This window comes from Gallus gallus, chromosome 5, assembly GCF_016699485.2.
Source record: "Gallus gallus isolate bGalGal1 chromosome 5, bGalGal1.mat.broiler.GRCg7b, whole genome shotgun sequence".
In the NCBI taxonomy this organism is placed as follows: domain Eukaryota; kingdom Metazoa; phylum Chordata; class Aves; order Galliformes; family Phasianidae; genus Gallus; species Gallus gallus.
In genome coordinates this window covers 51919984-51946315 of record NC_052536.1, presented here as the reverse complement: position 1 = coordinate 51946315, position 26332 = coordinate 51919984, and the positions used below count along the sequence as shown (strand labels likewise).

Genomic DNA, 26332 nt, shown 5'->3' with positions numbered 1-26332 from the left:
TGTTACTATGTCCCTCCACAACTGGGAACTGCAGAGCAAAGCCAAAAGGGAAAGTAGGAGGAGGTCTGCCTATGACGTTACAAATAGCTGCTCCACTGGCAGCTCCATTGCCCATATGATCAGTGCTTCTAGAAAAGCACTGTTGAAGTAGATTTTGACTTTCTACTTCTGAGAAGCTCGTGGATGCCATAGTTTAGGAGAACATTAACCAGAAGCGTGTTGAAACCAAACCACATCACAGAGAAAAGATGGGGTCTGTGCTTGCCTTGTGCTTCTTGCTCCTTTTTCCTCCTTCGTTTCAAACATTTTGACTCTTGGTAATTATTAGAGCCAAATGCTGTTTCCTCACAAAGGGTCTGAATCTGTTTAGCAAATATTAATATTTAGCAAAATATTAATTCATTAACCCTGAGCTAGAGAAGTAATGGGAAACATTATCAACCCCTTGGGGTAGATGCTGTTGAGCAGCAGTACTACTGGAGCAGGGACAGGGCTGGAGACTTAACAAAGTTTGCAACACAGCTGAAAAAAAAAACCCTCATTATAACACAATTCAGCTGCTCACAGCAGATGTTGGATCCGCCCACAGCTTTAAGGGGAGGCAGGGCTAGAAGCGAGCGCAATGTTGGCTGCAGACAATTAATGTGGAGAGCAGTAGCCTAGAGCTAAGCCTTTGTGTTGAGACAAATGGAGCAAGGGGTGGTATACTGCACCCTGTGTTATCCACCCTACGATCCCTGCATCTGGGCGTACAGGTAGGATGTGTCTGACTTTGGACATGGGCTATTAAGGGAGGGAGTCCAGGAGTATTTGGTGAATTCAGATCACTGTACTTCCTTTGTATTTTCCTGCCCCCAAATCACCTTGCTAGGCTCTGACAGTAATCGTCACACCCAGCCCTGCAGAAGTTGGGAGGAGGAGGAGGAACTTCTATTGCTGTTTGATCTGTAGCGCCCTGCAGGCTTCCACAGCTCCCTTTTGCTTCTGGAAGTTGTCCAGCTATGGTTTTGGGCATGAGACAAACTGAGCTGCCCTGGAAAGGCTGTGGGTGTGTGGACTGCTGAAGTTTAAAGCTTGACTGAGCAAAGGACGTCAGGTCTATTCTTGTGTGAAGAGGAGATGAGGAAAAGGACGAAGACACAAACCCTTGGGTCTTTCTGTATTGGGCGCGTACTTGAAATTGCAGGATGGGACTTCTGGATCATTATTGCACATCCTCTCACTTATAAGGACAACTAAGTTGCCCAATAGCTGTTGCCTCAGCAGCTTTCTGTTTCATTTGGCCCCTCAGATTTTATCTCCTAAAGCCCGGCAGTTCTGAATTTCCCATACAGCTGTACATATATATATATGTATGTATATCTATGTACACACAGGGTAGCTATAAAAGGGATGGAAGCCAAGGAGCTCACAAGGAGACATGCAAAATTCCACACACAGGCTGCAATAACACCAGTCGTGGCTACAGAGGATGCTCTGTTGAATTTGAGCCATCTATATGCTCTCAGGTCTGGCCAGCCACACGCTTGGCTACATTAACTGGAGTGTGGCCACCAGTTCAGAAGTTGTTGCCGTTTTCCTTTACTTGGCATGAGTGAGGCCACATGGTGTTCAATTTGGGGTTTCTGTGCTCAAGAGGGGTATAGGGAAGCTGAAGAGGGTGCTGTGGGGATGGTCTTGGGCCTTATTTTATGGACAAGAGGATGCTACAGCAATGAAGGAGCCAAGCTGTTCTCAAATGTGAGGCACTAGCTTTGACTGTGGCTGGTGTTCTTTAGGTTGAACAGATGGAGAAATTGCTTTGGAAGGAGGGTGCTGCAGCACTGGAGCGGCCTGCTCCAGCCTCCATCCTTGGAGGTTTCATGGCTCAGGCTGCCTGACCCAGCTGCAGATGGAAGTGTAGGCTGGAGACCTTCAGAGGTCCTTCTGGCCAACATCCCTGTGAATGCACAGAGTGCTCCCATGTCACACTGGTTGTGCTTTCCCTGTCTTGTTGATAGCAGCTGGTAGGAAAAAGAAAATCACCTCTGTTTCCTTTACCACAATCTCATGTGGATGGGGAGGTCTCTGGGACACGCACAGGTGTAGCACAGTGGGGATCCCCGTGCAAATGTAACAGATTACTCTTGCTAAGGAGCATGTGTGCAGTTACCTTCCAGTGCACAAGCAATTCAGTAAAAACCAGAAGTAAGGCTTTGACAGGATCTACTATAACCACCCAACAGCTGTGTTTTTAGGTGTGGTTTCCCCGAAGTGGGGCACCTGCAGCCTTTTCTCCATCAGTGAAAGTCCTTTCCAGCCAATCAACCTTCTTTTTATCCACCAAATAATGGATCTCTGTTAACTCTTTAGCAAAGCTGGAACTTGAAATACATTTGAAGCAAGAGCCTGACTAATGTGGGCAGGTGGGTAAGAGTGTAGGTGTGTGTGTCATGGAAGGGAAGGGAGAGGTCTGACCAGAATCAAACAAAAATAGAATCCTAATCTCTTTTCTTTGTACAGCAAATTGGAGCAGATAGTTTCCAAATGAAATCTGAGCTGATGCCAGCTGCCTGCAAACTGGACCTGATTTGAAAATAAAATCTCCCTGCCAAGTCACCCTATATCTTCTTGAGCACAAACTCCTTTCACCTAGAATTGGAACCAGGAATGAGCTAGTATCTGTTCACTGTGCCCTAAGAAGTAGATATTAAAAGTCAGCAGTGTGAACTGAGTGCAGTTCAGCTGACCAGGGAAGGGCTGCAATCTCTTTGGGATCTGCTGCCTTCAAGAGAAATCCCCTCCCTTCTCTGGAGGAGTGCTCTCCTGCAAAGAGAAGTTAGAGGAGGATCAAAGGTCTGATAGTGGTTTTAAACTAAGAGGTTAGGTTTTTAACTAAAAAGAGGGGAAATTTGGGTTAGATGTTAGGAAAAAAATCTTTACTCGGGGTCATTGAGGCCCTGGCACTGCTGCCCAGACAGCTGTGGGTGCCCCATCTCTGCAGGTGCCCAAGGCCAGGCTGGATGGGGCACCTGGCCCACAGTTGGGGCTGGGTGGGCTTCAGGGTCCCTTCCAACCCAAGCCATTTCATGACTATGACTCTATGAGTAAGGACCAACTGTTAAGCATCTTAAGAAGTCCATTTGTGCCACTGGAAAATCCCAAGCACTGAAACAAGTTAGATGAGCAGTGAGCAGTGGAAATGTTAAAGCAGCTTTACACGGACAGTGGAAGAAAGAAGTAGCTCATGATGCACAACCATACTGAATAAACACTTTGCACACTGCTGTGATGGGATTCAGCTGACCGAGGCATTTATGCAGGGAAGGAATCATGGCCTTATTGCAATCAATAGACACGCTGCCACAGCCTCTAATGGAGCTCTGGTTTCGTGATGTTTACATTGCAACATAAGCTAAGATGCCTGTGAGCTGTCAAAACCCTTTAGAGCCGTTTGTCCCAGCAACCCCGCAGTATCATCCCCTAATACTCTACTATGCAAAGAGACTCCTTTTATTTTTATTAGAGCTAATTCACCAGATGGCTGCTCCCCCCTCCTCCATGCTTTGATGTAGAAAATGTGAGCAAGTGATTTTGCTGACTACAGATCAAGGCGCAGATCAGCGCTGTTTGCCGAGCACAGCACATGAAAGGTACAGCGGGGACCATTGGGCAGATCTAATGTGTTTGTAAACAGCAACAAAACCTTTACAGGCACATCTGAGGTGAGGTGAGATGTGCTGGGCTGCAGGTACAACTGCTTCCAGATCTAGATGGAGGTAAGAGGGGAAGGGGATGAACTTCTACATATTGATGAGAGATGAGAGCTGCTGGTGACACTGAAAGCAAATTAATGAGAGAGCAGAGAGGCTTCAAAAAGGAGGGAGTCAGAATAGTGTGAACGGGTGGTTCTGTTCTGGGAAGATGTTGATGGGCACAGATGGGCAGACGTGCCCAGCAGTGACCCAGGACCCAGGTTGTGGTACCAGTTTCACGGCTTGCTTTTCATGTAGCGAGGCTGTTAATTGCAAATTTCAACAGAAACAACAACAAAAAAGTGTGTAATGGAGCCCGAAAGTTTCAGAGCCAGAAAGGATGTCATTAAGAAATTAAAATTCAGACTCCCTGCAGCCTGCAAACACGGCCTTGCTGCCTGCAAACAGCACTTCTCACGGAAAACTTGTCCTTTCCTGCAAGGTGGTGTTAAAGTTGGAAAAGCAAAACCAACCAAAACTGATCCTCAAGCAGGTTGTAACTGGAGAAAGAAAGAAAGAAAAAAAAAAGCCCAATTAAATGCAAACATAAAAACACAACTTTCTCCAGAACTGTGATGTACTGAGAATGGGGTGTGCTCCAGTAATTATGTTGCAGCCCTATTTAGAAGAAACTTTACGGGCATGAAAGACAACAGAAAAGGGCTGTGCTGGCTTGAGGTGAGGCCTCATCTCACCCAGATGCCCTATGTCTAATAAGGTGCAAGTCATAACTGACCACATTGCGGCCTTCCAGTACTTGAAGGGAGCTTATAAGCAGGAAGGGGAGAGACTTTTTTACACCATCTGATACTGACAGGGCAAGGGAGAATGGCTTTAAACTAAAAGAGGAGAATTTAGGTTAGATGTTTATTTACTCAAAGGGCAGTGAGGCCCTGGCACTGCTGCCCAGAGAGCTGTGAGTGCCCCATCCCTGGAGGTGCCCCAGGCCAGGATGGATGGGGCCCAGGGCAGCCTGAGCTGGTGGGAGGCAACTGGATGGACTTTAAGGCTCCTTCCAGCCCAAACCATTCTGTGATTCTCTGAAGATCTTCCAGCTGTTGGGATGTTGGTCTACACATTTCCCCATGTCTAATCAAGATCACTGCTCACTCTCCCCCTTGGTGCTGATGCTAACAGATTCTCTCTCCTGCAGTGGCTGCTTTTTTTTTTTCCATGAGAAATGGAGCATAGTACTGCTGGGACCTCTGCTTCTCTGGGAGATCTGAATAAAATGGGTCAATGGGCTTCAGGATTTATTAAGAGGTGGGGACTGGTTGGTGGGCACGTAGGAACACCATTGACTTGCTGCACGCACCCACCTTGCTCCTGTTAGAAACCAGGCAGAGGGCACCCAGATGCAGTGCAAGTCTGGGAGAGGACCTGGAGCAGATGACAGAGCAGAACATCTTTCTCCTCAAGAAGCAGCTGTCTGCACTCCATTAAGTTATATGCAACTACCTCAGTGAACAGAAAGAAGGCCTTGGCTTTAAATGGGGTGAGATCATCCCCAGTCATATCTGCCCTGTGCTCTGGGACTGTATGCAGTGCTATTTCCAGTGAATTCTCCATAGTTTGGATTGCTCATCTAATAGTTTCAAGCACTCTTTGTAAACTGAGGCAGGTGGGGTAACATTTTCTAGTTTTGCCATGAGGTTTGTTCTTCCCGAAAGAGCTCCGTGCAAGAGTTCATGGCAAAGAGAGCTGGACATGGAGTTGAGACATCAGATGTGGTTCAGAGTGCTTGGCTTGGTTTTCTGGGGTAGCCTTGGCACTGGAAAAGAGAGGGAAGAGACTCAGGGTAACAGGACCTTCCCACTGCTGCCCACATCTGGGAACTTACTGGGGAGCCCACTGGAAACCATAAGCACCTCCCTGGAGTCAGAGGGACCTCCGTGAAAGACAAGGGAGCCTCATTTAACCCTTATAACTTCCAGTTCACCTCCTATCGAAGAGATAGTGTAAAACACTTCTGCACTGTTCTGGGACTTGCCCCTTCAAAACACCCCAAGCTCTTTCCCTCAGTGACACCAACAAATCTGAAAGGGAGTTGCTGGCTTTGCTCTCGCAGGCAGAGCAGCACGTTTGCACAAACAAAGTTAAACTGCTTGGTTTCCATTAGTAACACGAGCAGTAAAAATAGAGGACAGGTGTTTCTTAGGAGGTGTGAAAGATTAACAGGATTTTCTGGAATTGTGGATGACGCTGTCACTGTAGGATATCTACATTTTTTTTTTTCACCATGAAGAATATGGGAGGATTTTCAATAACATTCACTGGTGCTTAGTGAAATTCAGGCAGGCTTGTGCCTGCTGTGCCTGCCAGCCCTGCAGGCAAAGAGGGATTGCAGCAGATAACCCCATCCTTTGCAACTGCGTATCCTGGTTCTTTTAGAGATGTCCTTGCAAACACTCAGGAGCAATTAGCCCAGCACCTATTTAGCAGGAATTACATGGGGAAGAGAGGACGACTACGACAGCATCCATTCGCTGGTGGAACAAATAAGAAGCCCCAGATTGCTGTGTGGAGCCAGCTCAGCAATTCAGCTGGGGTCATTTTTAGTCATTCCTAAGAAATGGAGATGTTCTGCTGACAAAACATGGCAAACAAAACATGAGCAAAGAAGCCCAGGATCCATTCCTCACCGCTCACTCTCCAGCCTCCCCATGTAGGATGTCTTGAAAGGTCTTCCATCTGCCTTCCTCTGAGCATCTTCTCTCAGTATCCCGAACAATGGGTTTACTGCAGTGGTGGAGGTAATGGGTGGGAGGTAATGGGGTCAGAGTGGCCTCAGTCCCTGTGGCATTACCGTTTCTCCTTCCCTTGCTGAACGCCCCTGTGCCAGAAGGGCTGTGCCTGTGCACACCGTGGGCTCTGCAGATGTGCATTTTCCTGCTTCAGCAAATGCCATTCAATATAACACCGGTATCAAATGAACAAACGCTGTGGATGAAGCTACTGGACCCCATACTCATCTACAAGTCTGAAACACCTTGCTGAACCAGCTGAAAGCACTGCTGCCTGTGAAAGCTGGCCAGGCATTTCCCCCTCCTCCCTTGCGTTATTTACCTCCTGCTTATGTCAAATGGTGTATTAGGACTGTAGTGTAATATACAGCATTTGAACTTTTCTTTGTAGTGAACAATGTCAACAGACTGCTTTTCCTGATGAAAAGATCCTGAGCCCATAAATACCACCCCGGCGTGCTGTATGTTGCTCCCATTATATAAATCTCCCCGCAGCGCTCACCTCTGATCCTGTATTGCAGTGAGATAAATGCAGTGCTTAAGGCCTGATTTATTTCAGTCAAAGGACAAATAGGTTGATATCAAAAGGGGCTTCATAACAATTAACATGACAGGCAAGGAGGATTAGCTGTTGCGATTTTCAGCGTGGCGGTGTGGCATAAGCAGGCAGGTGCTGTTATTTGGGCAGCATCCCTCCCCCACGTCCCTTCCCATTAAAGAGATAGTTATTGTACCGCTGTGAAAAGAGCAGCTGCTGTGCCTGCATTTCCCTATCAGCCACTGTTTCTAGTGTCGGTATGAATTGGGGACGCATTGTCGGGTGTTAATTAGCCCTGAGTCCCACCACCACGGCACAGCCCTGCTCCGACACACACCCCAGGATGCTTGCGTTGAATGTGCATTAATCTCCTTCCTGACTGCTGGGAGACAATCTCTGCAAGAAGGAAAAAAAGAAAGGTACCTTAATAGTATTTGCAAAATGCCCGGCGTTATGCTAAGTGGTCAAATTAAATATAACCTTCTCTCTTGACTCTAATGACTGAGCTGCACTCCGAGTCCCATTACAGTGCTGTTGTTACTGACTCTACGGTTTGAACAGACAAAAACCTACCTTCAAAGAGATGAGATACAGCTTCCAAAACTGGGTTCAATGTTCAAGAAGAGGAAGACTGGACAGGTAGGATTTGTGCACGTTGGGCTGATACTGGCAGCAGGTTGCCATCTAAATTCAGCAAGACTGGTCCCACGCTGTTCCCGTGGTCTTGCTGTTATTACCAAAGGTTAACATAAAACAAAGGAAAAAAAGACAACCAGAAAATGTAGACTAGGCAGGTGATCAAAGCAGTAGGGACATTTCCTGGCAGTATGGGAGCATTTCCTAGCACCTTCCCTGATCATGCTCCTCTTCACCTTTTTGCACAATCTGACGAGAAGAGCAAGTCTGGTTTTCCCTTGCAGTTCCAAGTCCGCTGCTTTTTGGCTATAGAATCACAGAATCATAAGGTTTGGAAAAGACCTCTAAGGTCATATAGTCCAACTGCCCACCTCCCACCAATAATGCTCATGAAACCACATCCCTCAGTACTACATCTACTCTGTCCATAAACATCTCCAGGGATGGTGACCCCACCGCCTCCCTGGGCAGCCTGTACCACTGCATCACCACTCTTTCTGAGGATAAATTATTCTTGATAGGCAACCTGAACCTCCTCTGGTGCACCTTGAGGCTGTTCCCTCTTGTCCTATCGCTAGTTACGTGGGAGAAATATCCTGCTGGCTCTGCTAAACCTTGCACATTTGGCTCAAGTCAGGCTAGGGCAGGAGCGTAACTGTAAAGCAGTCTATGCCCAGATGAATATCTTAGGGTATTTTCTGCATCCTGATTGTATAAACATTCTTCAGTCTCCTAGCTACACCGTGCCTACTCAAAACACCCAACCAACACTATTTTTTTCAGCCTTTACCTCAGACTGCTCCTGAAAGAGTAAAACATCTGAGGAGAATGAGCTCAGTGGCAAGCTCTGAAGAGTTAATCTCCCTGCGAGCTGCTTGCCAGCTGCTAGGAAGATCCTTGCAGCACAGCGATGTTTTCACCTGCTGTTTCCGTAGCCTGTAGCAAAGGCATGAGCAGAAGTATTTTTGTCTAGAAGTTTGGCCAGATCTGACCCTCCTAGAGCGCGGGCTCTGAGTGGTGTGGGCATGGGGAGACCGCAAGAAAGAGCTTGGCTGGGAGTGCTGCAGGATTTCTCAGTTTGAGAAATGCAGGGAAGGCTCAAGTGGGCTTGAACTTTACCCAGAATCGTGTTTCTTTCAGTCTCCTTTCTCCACATTCCACACAATCATCAGTAGGGAAATTCGGGTTTATTATCCCCAAAGTTGTCTGCATGCAGATCTAACGCTGTGCTGTTATCGATTGAGTCACACACATGGGGAGTGAATTTGGGCCAGAGTTAGCAAGTATCAGTTACTGAGATTCTGTGAGACTTTGGCTTGAAGATCACAGCATCACAGAACCCTAGAATCACAGAACAGTTTGGGTTGGAAGGGACTTACAGATCATGTAGTCCAACTCCCTGCCAGGAGCAGGGACACCTTCCATTAGACCTGGTTGCTCAAAGATACAAAGATAGCATTTTACCCCTTCTTTCAGTGAGATCAGTCCTAAACCTCTTTTCCTTTCTACCCAGACTATACCTGCAAAGGCTGTAACAGCAGAACCGGTGTCTGCTGAACGTTACAACACAGCCTCTGCAGCCCTGTAACAGCAGCTGGCACCAGATCACAGCACTTGATTTAAACCCCACTCCTTGTTCAACAGACCAAAAATTAAAATAATACCGAGGGATGACTCAAACCTGCTTTTTTTGTTTTTAGCTCCTTTATCTGAGAGAGCAAAATGCATTTTTTTTAGACGAGATGACTTGTCTTTCAAAGAGACGAAAACAATAAGAAGCTGTACCGGGTCCCCCAGGAGCAGATGAGAACAGTGACTTGCTTTGTAACATTTGTCATGTGCACTGAAACATCCACTGAGGTCTTGCTGAGCAGGAGATTATTTTCCCACCCTGCAAATATATATATATTTTTTAAGATTAAAAAAAAAATCCCGACTTAAAGAGGGTGAAAACATCAAAAGCCGAACACGTTTGAGAAATGAAAATCTGAAAAAGGCAGTCCGAGTCTCAGAAATGCTTCCCTTTGATTCAAAGCATCCCTGGTTTGAAAGAATTTTGCTCTCACTGGTGTAATTAATTTTCTGGGCAGAAAAAGCAAGCAGCATTTTTTTTGTTTTCAGTACTTTGCAGCTAATTCAATGTTTCAAAACCTCTTTCTCTATAGGAAAAAAGAAAAAAAAAAAAGAAAAAAAAAAAAGAAAAAAAAAAAAAAGGAGGGGAGAATATAAAAGTTGGAAAATGCATTAAAACTGACCATTTCCCACAAAGGCAGTTTTCATTTCCAGGAATCAGCGCTTTCGAACAAAACAAGGCGCTACACAAGTTTGCTGAGCAGCCCTATTCAGGCAGGAGTGGAGGCCAGCGGGGACACTGCCTTCATGTCATGATGCAGTTGCAGAGAACAAAATGATTCTCTTTCCCCAGCATGTGTATGCGTAGCAGAGAAATCCTGGAAGGGGGGAAATTCTATGGTAATGACTACATAGCTGCTGCATGCTTATGGAGATTGATGACCAGCGAGCCGAGCCCTGTGGTCCATAAGTCAGTGAGGCTCTGCCTGCTCATGAACCTCTTACAAACTGCAGTCGCACTCCAAAGAAGTGAAAATATTTCAGAGGAAAGCAGGAATAAGGCCCGTTCTTCTTACACGCAGGGATGCTGTTTTTAACAAGCCAGGATTGATTTCTCCAGCTGTGCAGTGGGTTCGGGGAAATGACCCCTGGCCCCTGGAAATGGCCATAGCTTAGACTGGGTTGGATAATACTCATCCAAGTGCGTTGGGATCAGTAGGGTTAAACCAGTGCAGTAGAAGGGAGCAGAAAACTGTCATCTTGCCCCTTCTCGTTCCCAGTAGTGTCTAGCCAAGCTGACAAGGAAGATAAAGTTCGCTCTTCCCTCCACTTAACTGGTGCTGGGGAGGGATTCACGCCCTGGAGAAAAGGAGACGTGGCATCAGTCGTGGCTTCTTGGCTTAAATGAAAGGAAATTTTGACAAGCATAAAAATGTTATTTTCTCATGAAAAGCCGCTGCTTTGCTCTGCGAATGGGAATGCTTCTTGAGAAAGAAAAAGAATGGGGAAAAGAAAAAGAGCCGTCTCGGTCTGGTGCCAGTTTATAATAATTCACAGTATTGCCCATTTCTCACTGCATAATGATCTCCAGCGCAGGAAAAGATGAACTCTTATTTCTGGTTTCACATTTTAAATATCAAAATAATTGGGCTGAGGAAAGGTCAGCTCTCCCTCACTGCTGTTAGCCACGCTCCTTCCCCCAGCTCCTGTGAAAGCTTTTAGCACCTCCTAAGGGCTTATGGCACTGCAGGGCCATAGGAACCACAGCTGAAGGAAGGGATCGATGCATGCAGCCACTGCTCGGAGCACAGCAAAGAAATGCTGTGCCCTGGCAGGTTGAAATAATGGTGTGTCCTGCAGGGATGGGGGTGCATAGGGAAGTTCCTCCTTCATGAGGTGGGTGGTGGGCATGGAACAGGCTGCCCAGGGCAGTGGTCATGGCCCCAAGCTTCCAGAGTTCATGGAGCACTGGGACACTGTTGTCAGACATAGGGTCTGGGTGGTGCTGTGTGCAGCCAGGAGCTGTACTCGATGATCCTCGTGGGTCACTTCCAGCTCAGAATATTCTATGATCCTCAGATTCTATGATGCACAGCTCCGACCCCTGTACTGCATAGGGCCAAACTCAGGGCTCAGCAAAGCATCTGTAGATCAGCCTTAGGAAGAACCTTCAGTACCTACACTTCTTCAGCATTTATAGTGCATGTGCATGCTCCATGTATGTGCATACAAAAAACGTACTTGCACGTGCTTTCTGTGATAGTTGATTTTTGGAGTGGTAAACAGCAAATCTGTGTCACTTGAGAGGGTTGAGGTGAGATTAGCTGTAGGAACTGAGATTTCTTCCTACCTGAGTGGTGCGTGTGTTGTCAGGTTGCTGTGTCTTTATTTCTAAGTGAGTCATATTATACAAATCAATTGCTAATTCAATTAATCATGAAAAACATGCAAAAGAAATCTCCAGGAGCTGATTTAGAGTATGTTATGTACGGGTGATTGAGCAAAGAAAGTTAATCTGGGTCAGAAGACTTTGATTTTTAATTCCTAATGTCACAGATTTCCATTCTTTTGAACTCAAATCTGACTTACATTTTATTTTTCTGAGGGTGCAGCTTTATAGCTCCATTGACACTGGCATGTGTGGTCATGCATACTGAGCCTGTTCTCTTATGCCTGACGAACAAGAGCTTTTATGGATGCAGAGATCAATACAAGCTTAAGATCTATAAAGGGCTGCCTGGCAGCATTCATACGCAGGACACCTCTCATTGCATTTATCTACAAAGTTGTTTACAGGAGGTGAGATTATGATTTTATTGCATTATTTTTTTTCTGTTTCTCCATTCTCTGGGGAAAGAAAAAAAAGCCACACGGATGAAAAACTCAATGGAAAATAGTTTCCTTGTGCAAAAGAGATGTACAAGGATTGTAAAGTTACTCAGGTCCAGTGTGGGGGAAAACTCACAGATTCATTCTGGAGTTCCAGCCAGGACCTCTCTAGGATGTCAGAACCTCTTTGTATGGGAATGGTTGAGTCATGGCCTGAACCACTGATTGAGCACGTGGGGAAAAGACCTGGTCAGCCCTGGGGGCACAGGTGAAGGCAATTTACCTGTGTGACAGGAAGGGGTGGAGCCTGGCTGCACCTCTCGTAGACCTCATTTAAGGGCTGACTGCCAGTGGGGGAAGGATCTGATGCTCTGCTGTAGGCTGGGGTGTGTCAGTTCAGGCTAGGTGAGGTCATCTTGGTCAGGTATTAGGTGTTGCATCTCTAGCCATCAATTGTGGGCATGGTGCACCCATGCCTTGACATGCTGTTTGGTCTTAGAGAGCACAGTAACATGGGGTGTGGAAGGCAGCTGCAGGACTTTTTTTTTTCCCATGTAGGACCAGGCACCCTTTAGTTTGTCTCAAGTAAAAAGCACGGAAACATGAAGTTAGAGAATAATTCAAGTTGGAGGTCACCTCAGGAAGTTTCTAGTCAAAGCAGGCTCAGCTGTGAGACAAAAAAAGTCTCTTACCTGTGTCTGAGTAGCTAAGAAAATATCAGGTGCTCCAAACCTGGGTAGGCTTTTTTTCTTTTTTCCCTAGGAATTTTTTGATGAGTTGCACAGAGATGTGGCCATCCTGGGAAGAAAGTTATTAATTCCAGATGAGGAGAAATCCCTAAAGGACACAGGCTGCCTTTGTGACTTTGAAGAAGGTCAGCAGCAGAGGAACTGTGCGTGGGGAGGTTTTCAGTTTCAGAGTGAGATTTTCTTCCAGCATAATCGAATATATGCTTAATGCAGGGAGAGGGAAATAAATGTCTTAGGGAGGCAAGTGCAGCATTATCAACACTTCGTAGAGCAGAACTACTCAGGGAACATAAGCAGGTAATGCAGGTAATAGTGATGGATTCTCTTATCACTCACCCAGGTAGAAATGGCCGGCCTCCTTTGCTGCTGAGAGCCATGGAAGCACTTAGGCAGATAATCAGAACACAAAGCACAAAGATGACCCCACAAGAAGCGCATTAGCTGCTAACAAGCCTTGCTACGCTTTACAGCCATGCAGCATCCTCAGCAGGAATTTTATAGGCAAAATGTTTTCTCCAGTACTCAGCCCCCTGCCACCCAAGTGAGGAGAGAAGGTCTGGATCAAATTCCCTTTCCCACTGGTTAAACAGCATTGCTCTCGTTACGTCTTGGATCAGGCCCTGCTTCCTTGTAGCACATCTTCCAAGGGCAGCAAGTATCCTGATCGTCTGAACCCACTGGCATCATCAGAAGTTTCTGTCAAAGACTAGATGATGCTTACTGGTCAAACTGAGATTGCTAATGAGAGAACTTGAAGGGACACGAAGAAGCCACTGAGTCCATCTCCCTGTTCCAAGCCATTGGAAGTACATCATTTTCTGGTTAAAGCATTAGCAAGCTTCTTGAGTCCATAAAATTGATTGGTAAGACAATTAACCTAGCTGCCCCTAGAGAGCCTATAAACCAAGACGATGCGAGAAGCCAAGCGTTGAGGGAGGCAAGGCTCAAGCTGTACAGGAATTTTCATCTTTTGCCTTTATATCGCTGCAGTGGACTGAATGGATTGCTGTGTTCAGAGTTTCTCCCAGCCCGGTGCAAAAGCTTTTAGTGGCTGTTTGTCTGAAGTACCTTACTCACAGGAGGTTTGAAGAGGTGAGCATGTTTCTCTGTCAACCGCCCTCTACTTCCAGCAGCAGTGAATTCATTTCAGGTGATTTATTTTGCAGTTATCTCTCCTTTTCGTTCACTGATGTGACAAGGATGGTTCTTTCTAGATACCTGGGAAGATGAAACTACTTCATAACCTGAAAAAATGTCTATAATATCTCCTCAGTGGAATTGGTGATCTCACCCAATGCCCGGTTATGTTGATAGCATCTTTTCGGCGTGTCAGATCAGCTCTGTAGTTTGGCCCGTGGTTGTAATTTACAGCTGCCTCCCCAGCTGGCAAATCTGATATTTCTCCTCCTCATCCTTTCCTAACGGTGGTAGAAGATATGTTGCATTTACACACTTTCCACTTACAGGGCTTCAATTCTTCTAGTTACAAAGCTCCTGTGATCAGCTTGGAGTCTCCCCAATCCCACCTGTTTTACTTTAATGAATGGATTAGGAGAAGCAACCTAACATCCAGCTTTATATAGCTGGAGCTTGCTCTTCTGCAGTGGGTTATAAAGTCCTCAGATCTCGACTTCCCCTCCTCTCTTCCCATCCTCCCCTGGCTGCTCTGTGGTGTGCAGGGCTCTCTCAAGTCTCTGACTGGCCAAAGGAGACTATTGAGGCCGTGATTGTTATTTGGGATCCATTGTATTTTGTTAGCTTGCATGCTGGTACGCGCTGTGCATCAATTCTACAGGGTGGCTAAACAGATGCTGAATAGGTGTGGTCTTGGTGGCAGTTTCCTCTCAGGCTGCAGTGTGACCACGCTTTGCTCTCATTCTGCTGATGACCAAAAATCAACCCTCTTTCATTTTCCCAGCCTCTTTCCCACATCTCAGCACTCCTTATAGTGGCAAATATCTCCTTCAGCTTCCTGGAGAGGAGGATAATTCTCCCACAATAGGCATTGATCTCTCATTAGACTCCATCCTGTTAGTTAAAAGCCGTTTTTACTCAGGCAATCCAGAACTCATTTCCAACCTTAAAAGGTTACACTGTTGGATACTCACCCAGGGTATAATTTTTAACCGCTCTGTTTACTGAATCTACAAAAGCAGTTATTGGAAGTGTTTGTATACAGTAATTTCTTCATAGGCTCCCACGAGCAGGAAGGCATGATCCAGGCGGCGCTAACTGTGGTCAAGCTTTCTTCTATTCAAAGGATACAGTTTTATCCCATTTACTGAAAGTTTTTCCATGCCACAGTGGCCAAAGGTGAGTTGGTTAGAATTGCACAGGGCAGACCGGGGCAAGGTTTTGTCCCATGGCTCTACTGAGCCAGGGGCAAAGTAGATCTTCTTGGCTGGAAATTTTTACATAGGCCCAACGTCAGTGTGCAAGTTTGACTCATCAGTCTCAGTGGACTGTGATGACTGATAATAGCTAGGAATCTTTTCCTCCTATCTTAATCAAGTGACGAAGAACTTTTTGAACACTCTTTTCTTACTGCATTTTACCCTACTCTGCTATTTCATTGTGTTTTTTAACAATACCAGCTTCTTCACTTCAAGGATTGGTCTTCTGAAAGTGAAATGCCTCTTATCCTGAAGCATCTCTGGATGGTGTCCATTATTAATTTCCAGCTGATGATTGTTGCAGTAGATGTCCCTGACTCCCTTTACCACTTACAGCATTTCTCCTTCAAGTTAATAATAGGCAGCAAAAGGCAAGGAGGTACCCATGGACTGGCTCTATAACACAGTTGTGCATGCCAGGCACTCTTGATATAATGCATATCAGAGCAGTTTCGGTCTCTCCCTTTTCCCTAGGGTAGCATGATAGGTTCTTTAATGTGTATGTTTTACCCAGTAGAATGGCTCGGGATACATTCTCCAGGGACAAAGTGTGAATTTTGCCATTTTGATTGACATGTGACACTCCCTCATAAAGAGGGAACAACCTTCCTTGCAAAGAATATCACCAGCACAGTTCCCAAAATAGACAATACTGGGACCTCTGAGACCTCCTCTTTCCTTTTATATCCTCAAGCACCAGGGGCTGCCTCTGCCCAGTTGGTTGAGCACTTCCAATGCTAAATAAGGGATAAAAATATCCCTTCTCCACAGAAGCTCTCACTGCAGATGCTGCAAGAAAGTGACAGCTGCATTTGTCGATTCTCCATGGGAAATCTCCTTGGCAAGGTCTTGCTAATGACTGAGGATGCCATGTAGTGTTCATCTCCAGGGATGACAGGGAGGGAGAGCAAGTGGGCAGAGACGGCTGCCCACAGCTGTGTTGTGGAAGCTTCCAGTTTCTCCTCTCAGTCCATCAGCTGAAGCAGGGAGGTGGAAAATGAAGAGGAGAAAATATTGCTTAGGTTATTAGAAGTGCAAACAAGGAATTAATGGATGCTCATGAGATTATCTACAATTCTGCCGTCTCTACAATTGGTTTTGTTGCTGACTGAGCAAGGAGAACTTTGAATTAGAAACAATGCTGTGGTGCAGGCAACAAAGACCTTCAAGGAGAGTCAAAGTTTGACCTGAGCAGGAAGGACTTTTCTTCTCCAAGTCTTGACAAAGTCTCACAGACATATCATTGATATTCGCCAGTAGGTAGAAATCCCTGTAAATGCTTCTTCTCTTCTGACCTGATGAGAAGAAAACCGAGAGATCTTTCATCCATTAGTTGTTGGAACGAAGAGGAATGGACAAGTGGAATGTAGAAGACCTTGACAGTGTAGGTGCAATTAGCTTCAAGCAGTGGCTTTACTGGTTTCTTAATCACAGTCCCTGCTTATCCTAGGAAGCCCAGAAATACACTGAAAATCCCACAGTCAATGCTAGTATTTTTTTCCTAAGAAAATTGTCCAGAATGATGGGGGATAATGTTAATGCCTTTATTATGGTTTTGAAATGATCCCTAGAATGGGATTGTAAGACCACTCTTTGCAGTGGAAGTCCTTTAGCCACACATTCTTTTCACTCTTCTCTTTCCTTCTTCCTCTCTTCCCTTACTTGTCCTGCTCATCTATTTTACTGCATCACAGTGACAATCCTGAGAGGCTGTTTTGCAGAGGGAAAGGACTGGAAACAGATGTACGAGATCATACAGGCAGTTCAGAGCTTGGATAGAAGTGGATCCAGATCTGGGCTCCCATTCCAGTGTTCTTGGCTATAATTTTTCCATCTGTTTAAGCCGGTCTAAATCCACACTGATATAGAAAGGAATGGGTTTGTATTCCCCTCTTTCAAGCAGTATCTTGCTTTCTGCCAGCACTAGCATTCAGCGGGGCAGGCAAGTGTGCCAGGATGCTGCTTTGGCTGAAAACAAATCCTTTGCAGCTAATCACATTAAACATATCTTTCAAAACCAATCTAACCGAATCCAGCAGCCTCAAAGTGGGCAATTAATGGACAGCCAGAGTGCTAAGATGAGAGTTTGGAACACACTTTTGGGATACATATTATTTGGAGTTAGCCATAGTTATTAGAAGACCCTGCATTTAGAGGAGTGTTTGCGGTGTGTGTTAACCTCTTCATATGAGTTTTGGTTCGGGAGCTTAGCAAGAGGGAAAGAACAGAATGGACTGCAATGTGTAGTTGCTGCTGAAGTCCCTGTTGTCTTGGAGGTACTCAGGGAGCATAAACAAACCTGCACTGCTCCTTCAGCATAGCTGGAGGAAGGCCAGTGGGAGTTTCCACCCAGCAGCTCCAATCTCTACTCCTGACTGCAGTGCAGACACCCTGAGTCATGTGCCTTGCTCTGATTCTTACTTATCTGCTTAGATGTCATTAGTGCGGATTTGGACTCATCAGCAGGAAAGCTTTGTCCTTGTTTCTATCGTTTTGTTCTGTTCTTATCTCATGGCTGATCTGTGACACGTCCTAATGAAGATTTGAATAAATCCAAAGAATCTTACAGGAAATAATAAATCTGTCTGATGAGTCTGAGGTTGTCTGTTGGTGCCTGGGCTGAGGCTGTGCCCTATGGAAGAGGCCTGTTCCTCAACAGGGGTGATTTTATGTCACTCCAGAGGGCTCTGCTGGTGTTTGATTTTGGGGCGTTTGGCCCAAAGCTGGTAGCAGATTTCCCCAAAGGATCTGGAGTTCTCTCTGCTAAAAGGAAAGGACTGATATTAAACATCACAGGAACAGGATGCTGCCTCCTAATTAACTTGCATCTTTTTCCAGCTCTTTCTCCTGCTTCCTCTTCCTTGACACCTTCTCCTGCTGATACAGAGACTGTCTGCATGCAGGGGGAAAACAAACCTGCCAACGCCACGCGAGTCCCCTCAGGATTTCCCACTTTGTCAAAAGCTGCCGAGTTGCAGGTGGGAACAGCATGCTGGCAGCAACTGCATGGCTCTCCACTCATCCCTGCTGATGACTTTGAAAGCAGTGTTTCCACATGAAAAAAAGAAACAAATGCAAACCACATGACTGGGGAAGCGGAGATGTCAGACAGGGAAACAGAGCTCCTCCTAAAGCTGTCTGCAGGAGTCTGCTTCTCTTCTCTCCTGCTTCTCCCTTGGACTTGCTAGGTTGGAGTCTGGATAGGGCCATGGTACAGATGCTGCCTGCCCCATTTCTCCACCCCATGTGTTTTAGTGGGACACGTCCTGCAGCTGCCATCCCATCCTCACCAAAGGCTTTTCCATTACAAAGAGCGAACAGGAAGGATTTGTGTGGCTTTGAACATGTGCTGGAGTGGGGTGGCTTTCTCTGCTTGCTATGAGCAGGCACTTCACCCCACCATCACCTGAAGCTCTCCAGGTGACAGCAACAAGGGATCTGGTTGACTTGAGTGAACAGGTTGAAGGTGTCCCTCTGGGGGACCCCAGGCAGGGAGCCCAGAGAAGACAAACTTGGAGAAAGACATCACCATGGAGAAAAGAGCATCATGCTGCCTTCTTGTTTTCAAGACACTAGCATAACAAGAAAGAAGGAACAAGAGACTGGATGGGCTGTTGTGAGTCACGTTGCCAGTATGAGCATCCTTTGCACCAAAATACCTGGTTAAAAATAGCTGAGATATTCTGTGTCTGCTTATTTGGGATCCTGCTCTTGGGTTTAGTCAGTACTAACATCTTTCTTATCTCTGTGGTTGGTCAACAGTGCCTTTACTGGAAAATGGAGGGAGAAATCTGGGAGATTTCATATCAAGCAATATTTCTTGGCAGTACACTAAAAGGGTTAAATCGGTCTTTCAGCAATGGGCTCAAAGCTCAGAGGTGAGAGCCCTGACAGGGACATGAAGAGAATCTTTGGTTACTGAATGGTTCCTATTGCTCTTATATGGCTGAAGAGGCACAATCATAAAATCCAGCAGTGAGCACTGCTGATAGATGTAAGATAAATGCTTTCCTGACCACAGTATTGGTTGGAGAAAAAGGGCCTTGATTTCTTTTTCTTTTCTAACGGAACAGAGCAGACTGAAGTGATGAACATTCCTTCTCCCTGTACAGCTGATTTGACATCTTCCAACGCACAGGTCTCTGTGGTTTCATTTAGATTTGCAATCTCTGCCCCAGGACTTTACCCTAGGAGTTGTAACTTCAGCACAAACACGTGGCATGAAGTGTCTGGGCAGAGCAGAGACTCCAGGCTATCACTGGCATCCATGCCCATAATAACCTTGGGTGAGTAATGTAGAAAAGCCAACAGCTAAGCTGTCTTATCCTTGAACAGCTACAGAGTTCCAACAATTGTTATACGAAATTCTCCTCCAGAGAGAAGGCAAAATGAGAGAGACAAAGAAGTCATTTATATTATGTCCAGACTGGCACAGGAGCACAGATATTGTACAGTACGCTATTAATTGTGGAATTCTATTTTTTACCATATAATATTGATTAACCACCAGATAACCAGATATTGTTGGTTTGATAAATGCCACCACAGCTTGGAATAACTGGCTGGAAAGTTCAAAATGGGGTATTTGTCAGGAAAAGAAGACAAAGCACAGCTCAGACTATTTTATTCATACCTGGGAATAGACAGGCCAGAAGGTTTGCGGGAGGTTGAGCTAAAAGACAAAGAAAAGAGATGGGAGAGGAGAGCTACACTACACAGCCTGTCTGATGACATTGGGCCAGTTCAGCCCAGCCCAAGGCTGAGTTTGTTTTGGTACCAAAACCATAGGTTTTATTCCTAACAAAGGTTGCTGCATTTACAGGGAGAGCTCTGAGTCATGCAGGCTGCCTCAGCCAGAGCTTTGCTCCTGTGCTGCTGGGTATGGAGGCGGTGGGGTTACAGAGATTCATCTTCTTCAGTTGTTTCAGGGGGAAAAGATGCAGACGTAGAAGCTCCCAGGGGCTGGTCTATGAGTGGGATGATGCTGCGGGAACAAGAACATTGCTTAAGGGCTGAGAATGTGCTCTGCCTTGCAGAGGGAATCAGCTTGACCCTTCTTAGAAGAAAGCTGTAAGCTGCATCAAGGAGTCCCACCAAGACCATATTGTTTCTGTAAGAAACCCTGTATTGGAAAGACATTAGATGAGAAAGTAGTCCTGCAAAGAGGGACAGGGACAGCACGCACTAACCAGTCCTCTGGTGAGGAGTCTCTGCCATCCGTGAACAGTCTCTGTTCATCAGTGCTGCAGTCTAGGAGAGTATACATGCTGCCTCCTGGGATATGTGGGCAGAAATCAGCCCACTAATTGATACAGTCTGTGAGCTCAACATTGGAAGTGCTAATATGTCTAGACTGCTGCAGTCCTTGGGCTCAAAATAGTGGCAGGAGATGCAGAACAGTCACTTGATCACCACAGAGCTGAGGAAATGGAGGAAAAGATAGAGGAAGCTGTTTTGTTTCTTTTGGAAGAATGGAAAGGTTAAGGAGCTCTGTGTGGTTGTTAGTCCATGCAGGTGTACAGGAGACACGTTGGAAGAGGTGGTATCAGGAGATAATTGGGCTCTGGAGAAGGGATGGTCACTACATGAGTGTAGAGCATTTGTGCAGGTCCCTTCAAAGTCTCCCTACAAACTTGTGCTGTCCCAGAAATAGGAAATCCAGCAGGTCTGTTCTCAGGGAATGTGTGGAGTCACCATCTTTGGAGTTGTTCAAGAAACATGGAGATGTGGCACTGAGCGACCTGGCTTAGTAGACATGGTGGGGATGGTTTGAGGGTGGGACTAGATGATCTTCGTGGTCTCTTCCGACCTTAGTGATTCTACAGTTCTGTGATTCTATGTGAGCAATGGTAGAGCCAGAATCCACATGAGTGCAAAGCCTCAGCTCTCAGCAATGCCACCTGTCAAAAAAAAACCAGCCCATTATAGGCAGATAGCTCTATCAGGAGGATGGCACTGATCTTGTTTTTCCTGTTTTGTTTGTTACAAAATAGTTCCATTGCTCATAAAGAAAAAGAAATAGCTGTTAGTTTTATATGAAGCCAGACAGATAACCACTTTTCCATCAGTGTGATGGAAAGCTTGTATACTTTCTTTCTCATGGAACTTCTCCGTGCCCTGAGCAGACCTCCTTATTAATGCTGATATTAGCCATATGGGACGAGTGGCCTCTAAATACCAGCTGAAAATCGTATCATTACCCTACAGCTCTTCATCGAGGCAGATGAGCCAGGTTTGAGCTGATAAACTGAGCTATGTGATTATTGTCTGGAGCAACTGATGAAAGGCTTCTCTGCTTCTCTTGCCTAAAAATGTCCTTGCGTGTTTTCTCTTTGAGCAGGCAGCAGGTGGTGTGTTGGTCACTCTGGTCACGAGGGCTTTTCCTGGCTCCTGACTGCACCATAGGGCCAGCATTTCTGTAGGAGCACGAGAGTGCTCCCGATGTGTGCATCAGCACTGTGACACGCATGTGAACTTTGAATTTATTGTCTACCTTTTTTGTTCCTTTGCAACTCAGACAACAGTTTGAAAGCCATTAGCTACCTCATCATTCAGATATCCTCCAAACACAAGAACAAAGTGCTTGGCTTTTGTTGAATTAAAGTTGTTTCACATATCCAAATGTTCCGAGCATTTGCTTTGTATTATTCCCACTCTCTTCTCACATTCCTCTTTACAGGTCCAATTTTAGCAGCTCTGACCTTGGGAACCTTTCCTCAGCTACAAGTGTCAGCATCTAGTCCGTCTTAAAAACACAGTAAGATCTCATCTGTCTTCCACGCCAAGCGTCATAAAGTGCATTGATGCTTTCTGTTATTCCTCCTACCAGGCAACTGCACATTGTCTGCATTTATGGCTATGAAGAGGGAGGATGACGTGACAAAAAGCTCGTGAACGCTTTCTGCAGGCTGGATGGGAAGTGCAGCTGAGGATTTTGCGCAAGCATCAGCAGTGCAGAGCCGTCTGTCTCTCTTTTGGAGACAAAAGTGAGGATTAAAATATTTTTTTGTTGTTTTTCTTGGGAAGTAAATCTTTTTAACTCCCTGCCAACCCTCCAAATCAGGAAGCTTTAAGAGGCTCCAAAAAGAAGTAAAGGCAAGTTTAGAGATGTTTAACAGCTACTGTTAGCAATTGTAAGCTGCCAAAGATTGATATTCCTTCCACCAGACAGGTTGGGTATAATGAAAACACAGGGTAATAAGATAGGAAACTGTTAACCAGTCAGTACAAACTGTTAGCTAAATCAATAAATTACAGACTTGGGAACTTCTGTAGGCTGAATTATTGCTGAATTACTTCTCTGGAGAACCACCTCCAATTTTAAAGTTCATTTACTTTAACAAGATATTGGGAAGGAGTCTGCAAGGAGAATGGAGATATAGCTCACATACAACAGAAGGAAGTTAAAAGTGAGAAAAAGCCTTGGGGGCACTGGAAGTGCTGAGCAGTTTATACCTTTCCTGTGCAATCCCCAGTGTGAGTGCAGAAGTCACAACTTGCAGAAGTGATTTCTGATTTTGGGATGCTCATAGAAAATATCCTATGAGATCTCATTGTCAGAAAGCATCGTGTAAAGCTTCTGAAAGTTGGGCTGCCACAAGAAAGGTCACAGCGAACATTCAGTGTCATTAGTCATGTCCATGACCTTGGCCTTGCTGTTGCCACTGAGTACGAGAGCACTTCAAATTCCCCACCTGCACTCCAGCTGGAGGATTATAGAATGAAAAGAGCTGTAGTGGATGAAACAGTTCTTTTTTTTTTTGCCAACTTGATTTTAATTACACAGCATGTCATAAACTTTAGAAAATGTATTTAGATTTAAAAAAAAATGTATGGTGTGGAGGAGCATGGGAGGGGGAAGTGGATGCTTGAGCTAACTAAGGGACAAAAGAAAGTTGCTCCAAGTGATGAACAGATGTGAAAATGCCGATAATGCACACTTGTGGAACAAAGGGGTCATCCAGATGAAGAATATTCTCTTGCTGCAGTAGTTTATTCCTGTAATCCTTATGTGAAGTTTTGATTGAAGATTAATGCAATACCAGTGAGGGCTTCGTTGCTTGTGGTGCTGATGTCAGATGAAGTGACTTCCTCAAAGTCATGGCAAATCTGTGGCCAAGGATGTTTTCTTATTTGGAGAGTGGTGGGGCCCTGGCACTGCTACCCAGAGAGCTGTGGGTGTCCCATCCCTGGAGGTGCTCAGGTCCAGGCTGGATGGGGCCCTGGGCAGCCTGAGATGGTGGGGGGCAACCTGCCCATGGTAGGAGGTTGAAACTCAGTGGTCTTTAAGGTCCCTTCCAATCTACACCATTCGATGATTCATGATTCTATGATGCTTTGTGATTTCCCATATTTCCAATAGTGGCTTTTGGCTTCAGCTCATCCAAAGGCCTGTAAAAGGGAGATGGAGGTGGAAGGAGTTATTTACACTCAGCTGGAGTGAGGTGGGAGGATGCAAATGGGAAATAATGCAACTTCCCGCGCTATAGATGTCAGAATAAATTCTCTTCCCTGTTTGAGCAGAGGTTGGAAGGGGCACACAGGGATTGGGGGTTGACCTGATAAAATTCCTCCTCACTCTTGCATTGAGAGACAGCTTGTAAAAATTACACAATTGTCTTTCTGGTTGTGTCAAAACAGTAGTGTGAGCTGGGGTTTGAAGACAAGCCCAACCAATGTGAACGCTGTCTGAAGCTGGTTCCGACCTCTCCAGGCAGACGCCTCCAGATGTCAGGAGTGACCGGCTTTGTTTTATGTGGGAGATAGGAGGCAACTACAAGCTGGAGTAATTGTGAAATTCCATATGGCAAAGCTTCTTGTTTGAAAGGGCATGAAAAGAAAAAGATAAAAAATTCAGAACCATGTGGAAGAAAAGGCAAACAGCTACTTGGAGCAGGTCTGGCTCCAGGGGAGCAGCTGGGCTGAGCCCCAGTCCTGTACAGACTGAGGATTTCATCCCAGATCCTTTTGCCTCGCAGCCAGCTGCCTACCACCCCCAGTGCTCTCCAAATGGCTCTGTTTGTTTGCTATCATCCACACACCTTTTTGCATATGTTGTTGTTGTGGGTGTTTTGCTCTTTTTCAGCGCTATGTGGCAGTTTTCTGCTCTAGGCTGAAGAGCATCTTGATGTGAATGTGAACCCAGAAGTTTTGACACGCCATGAATGCTGACTGAAAAAAAGCTGGATCAATAAGAACAAAATGTAGAACAGAAGAGCTTCATCACGCACACAAACTACTTTTCATCCCTCTCTAATAACTGAGGTTTCTCTCTGGTTTCTCTTAGTAGTGTGAGGCATTAAGCATATCAGAACAGCTATCAAATGTCCAGCTAGCACAGGAATTTTCTCAAAAAGTGGCTGAGGGTGGTTGCTAAAGAATTAACGAGAGGGAGACAGGTATGCAGTGACAATCTCCCAGCCACCAGGGATCAATGGGCTACATCCCTTGCCAGCTTGTGACCAGCCAACCACCTTCCAGAGATGCCCAATCTGTGCTTTTAGTGACTTACCCAGAAGAGGAAAGGTCCTCAGAGAGCCCAAGGGCAACATCCTCATCCTCATTAGTGCTGGATCCCTGCCAAGGGAGTCCCATTAGTTGGCTGAACATCATCATAGTCTATCATAGTACGCATAGGAAGGGGTCATTAAGTTGCTGCCAGCTCTCCAGGGGCCACGTCTACCTACTGACTTTACCACTGAAGTGGAAACTCCTGGGTAGGGACAATTTTTGCAGGATGTTTATAAAGGACATAGCACATGACAATACAGAGGTACAAGGCATTGTGGCTTCTGGTTTCAAGCTCTGGACTGAAGGGCTCTAAGCCATCTCCAGTGGGCTACACTCCTGATTTCCCCGGGACATGCTTTTGGGTAGCTGGGCATTTGCTTCACACAACTTGCCTGAGTAGCAGGGCTATTCCACAGGTGCTCTGACCATGGGTCTCTGCATCTTCCTATTTCCCAGGAATGCATCCCATTGACAGGTAGCCATGCCACAGCTCAGAAATCTGTACCAGAGCCTGAAGGGAGGTGGGGAGCTCTGCATATCCTCCAGTCCAGGCTGTTACCACTGATCAGTGCCAGTGTGCAGTGTGTGCCCTGATATCAATGTGATGAATGTTGTGCTGACTTCGACATTGTGTGCGCCTGTGTACTGAATATTGTCTGCTGGAAAGTAAATAACAGCAGATGAGCAAATGGGGCTGTGAAGACATTTCAATGTCCATAATGTTTCCATCCACAAAATGCAGCAGTTATGCATCATTTTAATGGTAGGAATAGATAAGCAGTCAGCTATCCGTATCTGGGAAATCAAAAAGGAAAGCAACATCAGAGGAAATAGATAGGCAGTGGGTGTTCAAGGGCAATGAGTCATCCTTGCCACAAATACGGCTTAGAATGAGGAATACTAATAATTAGGAAACATATTTCAAAAGTTCAGTTCTTTCCTCCTTTCCCAAATTATCTTACATGCCCTGGGGACATTTTGGAATGACAATGTCTGTATTAGGAGGCAGACATGAGGAAAATCCACTGTAGGAAGAAATGACCAAATAATATAGAAGAATAAAATTAAGCTGTAGAACTTTTTTTTTTCCTGAAACTCAGATTGCTCCCAAAGATAAAACTGGCATGATGGAGGTCAACCTGTAAGAATAAACTTACTCGAGGTAAGGCCAGTCCCCATTGACTTCTGTGCTTACAGGAGACATCACCAGCTCCTCTTTTTCCCCTTCTCCATTATACTCATTCTCTTGAGCTTGCTCTGCTCTGGAATCAGTGGATGAAATGAATCCAGTGGGTGAAGCTGGGAGGAGGTCATTTGCCTCCCATTTTGGTACTCTCTTTCCCAGCAGTGGGACCACTCAAAGCTCATTTCATCTGCTTTGCTGGAGCTGCCTAGAGTGGGAAGCAAAATGGATTTCAGCCTTGCATCAGACTACGTTTAAGCCTAGCCCAAATCCTGGACTGTCCGAACTTGAAATTTCCAAAGAGCAGATCAGGATAAAGAATGTGAATTGCACTTCAACTCTTGGTGTTTAGGGGTGCTCCAGCCCTGAAGGTGTCAAGGCCAGGCTGGATGGCGCCCTGGGCAGCCTGATCTGAGGGGGGGCTTTAAGACCCCTTCTGACCTA

General features: G+C 45.7%; 2 long non-coding RNA genes across 2 annotated transcripts in view; one reads left to right on the top strand and one right to left on the bottom strand.

Annotated features, from left to right (window-relative positions):
- The first annotated feature begins 595 nt into the window (after positions 1–595).
- LOC107053567 lies at positions 596–25858 on the top strand. The gene is made up of 3 exons (XR_003075385.3): positions 596–755; positions 22025–22181; positions 25806–25858. It is a non-coding gene; the product is annotated as an uncharacterized LOC107053567 (long non-coding RNA).
- Positions 19803–26332, bottom strand: part of LOC107053566 — a 36350-nt gene continuing 29820 nt past the window's right edge. Inside the window, exons 3-4 of the long non-coding RNA XR_001466938.4 lie at positions 24707–24771; positions 19803–23586 (exon numbers count right to left, since the gene is read on the bottom strand). This is a non-coding gene — a long non-coding RNA (uncharacterized LOC107053566). The remainder of the gene's footprint in view (positions 23587–24706; positions 24772–26332) is intronic.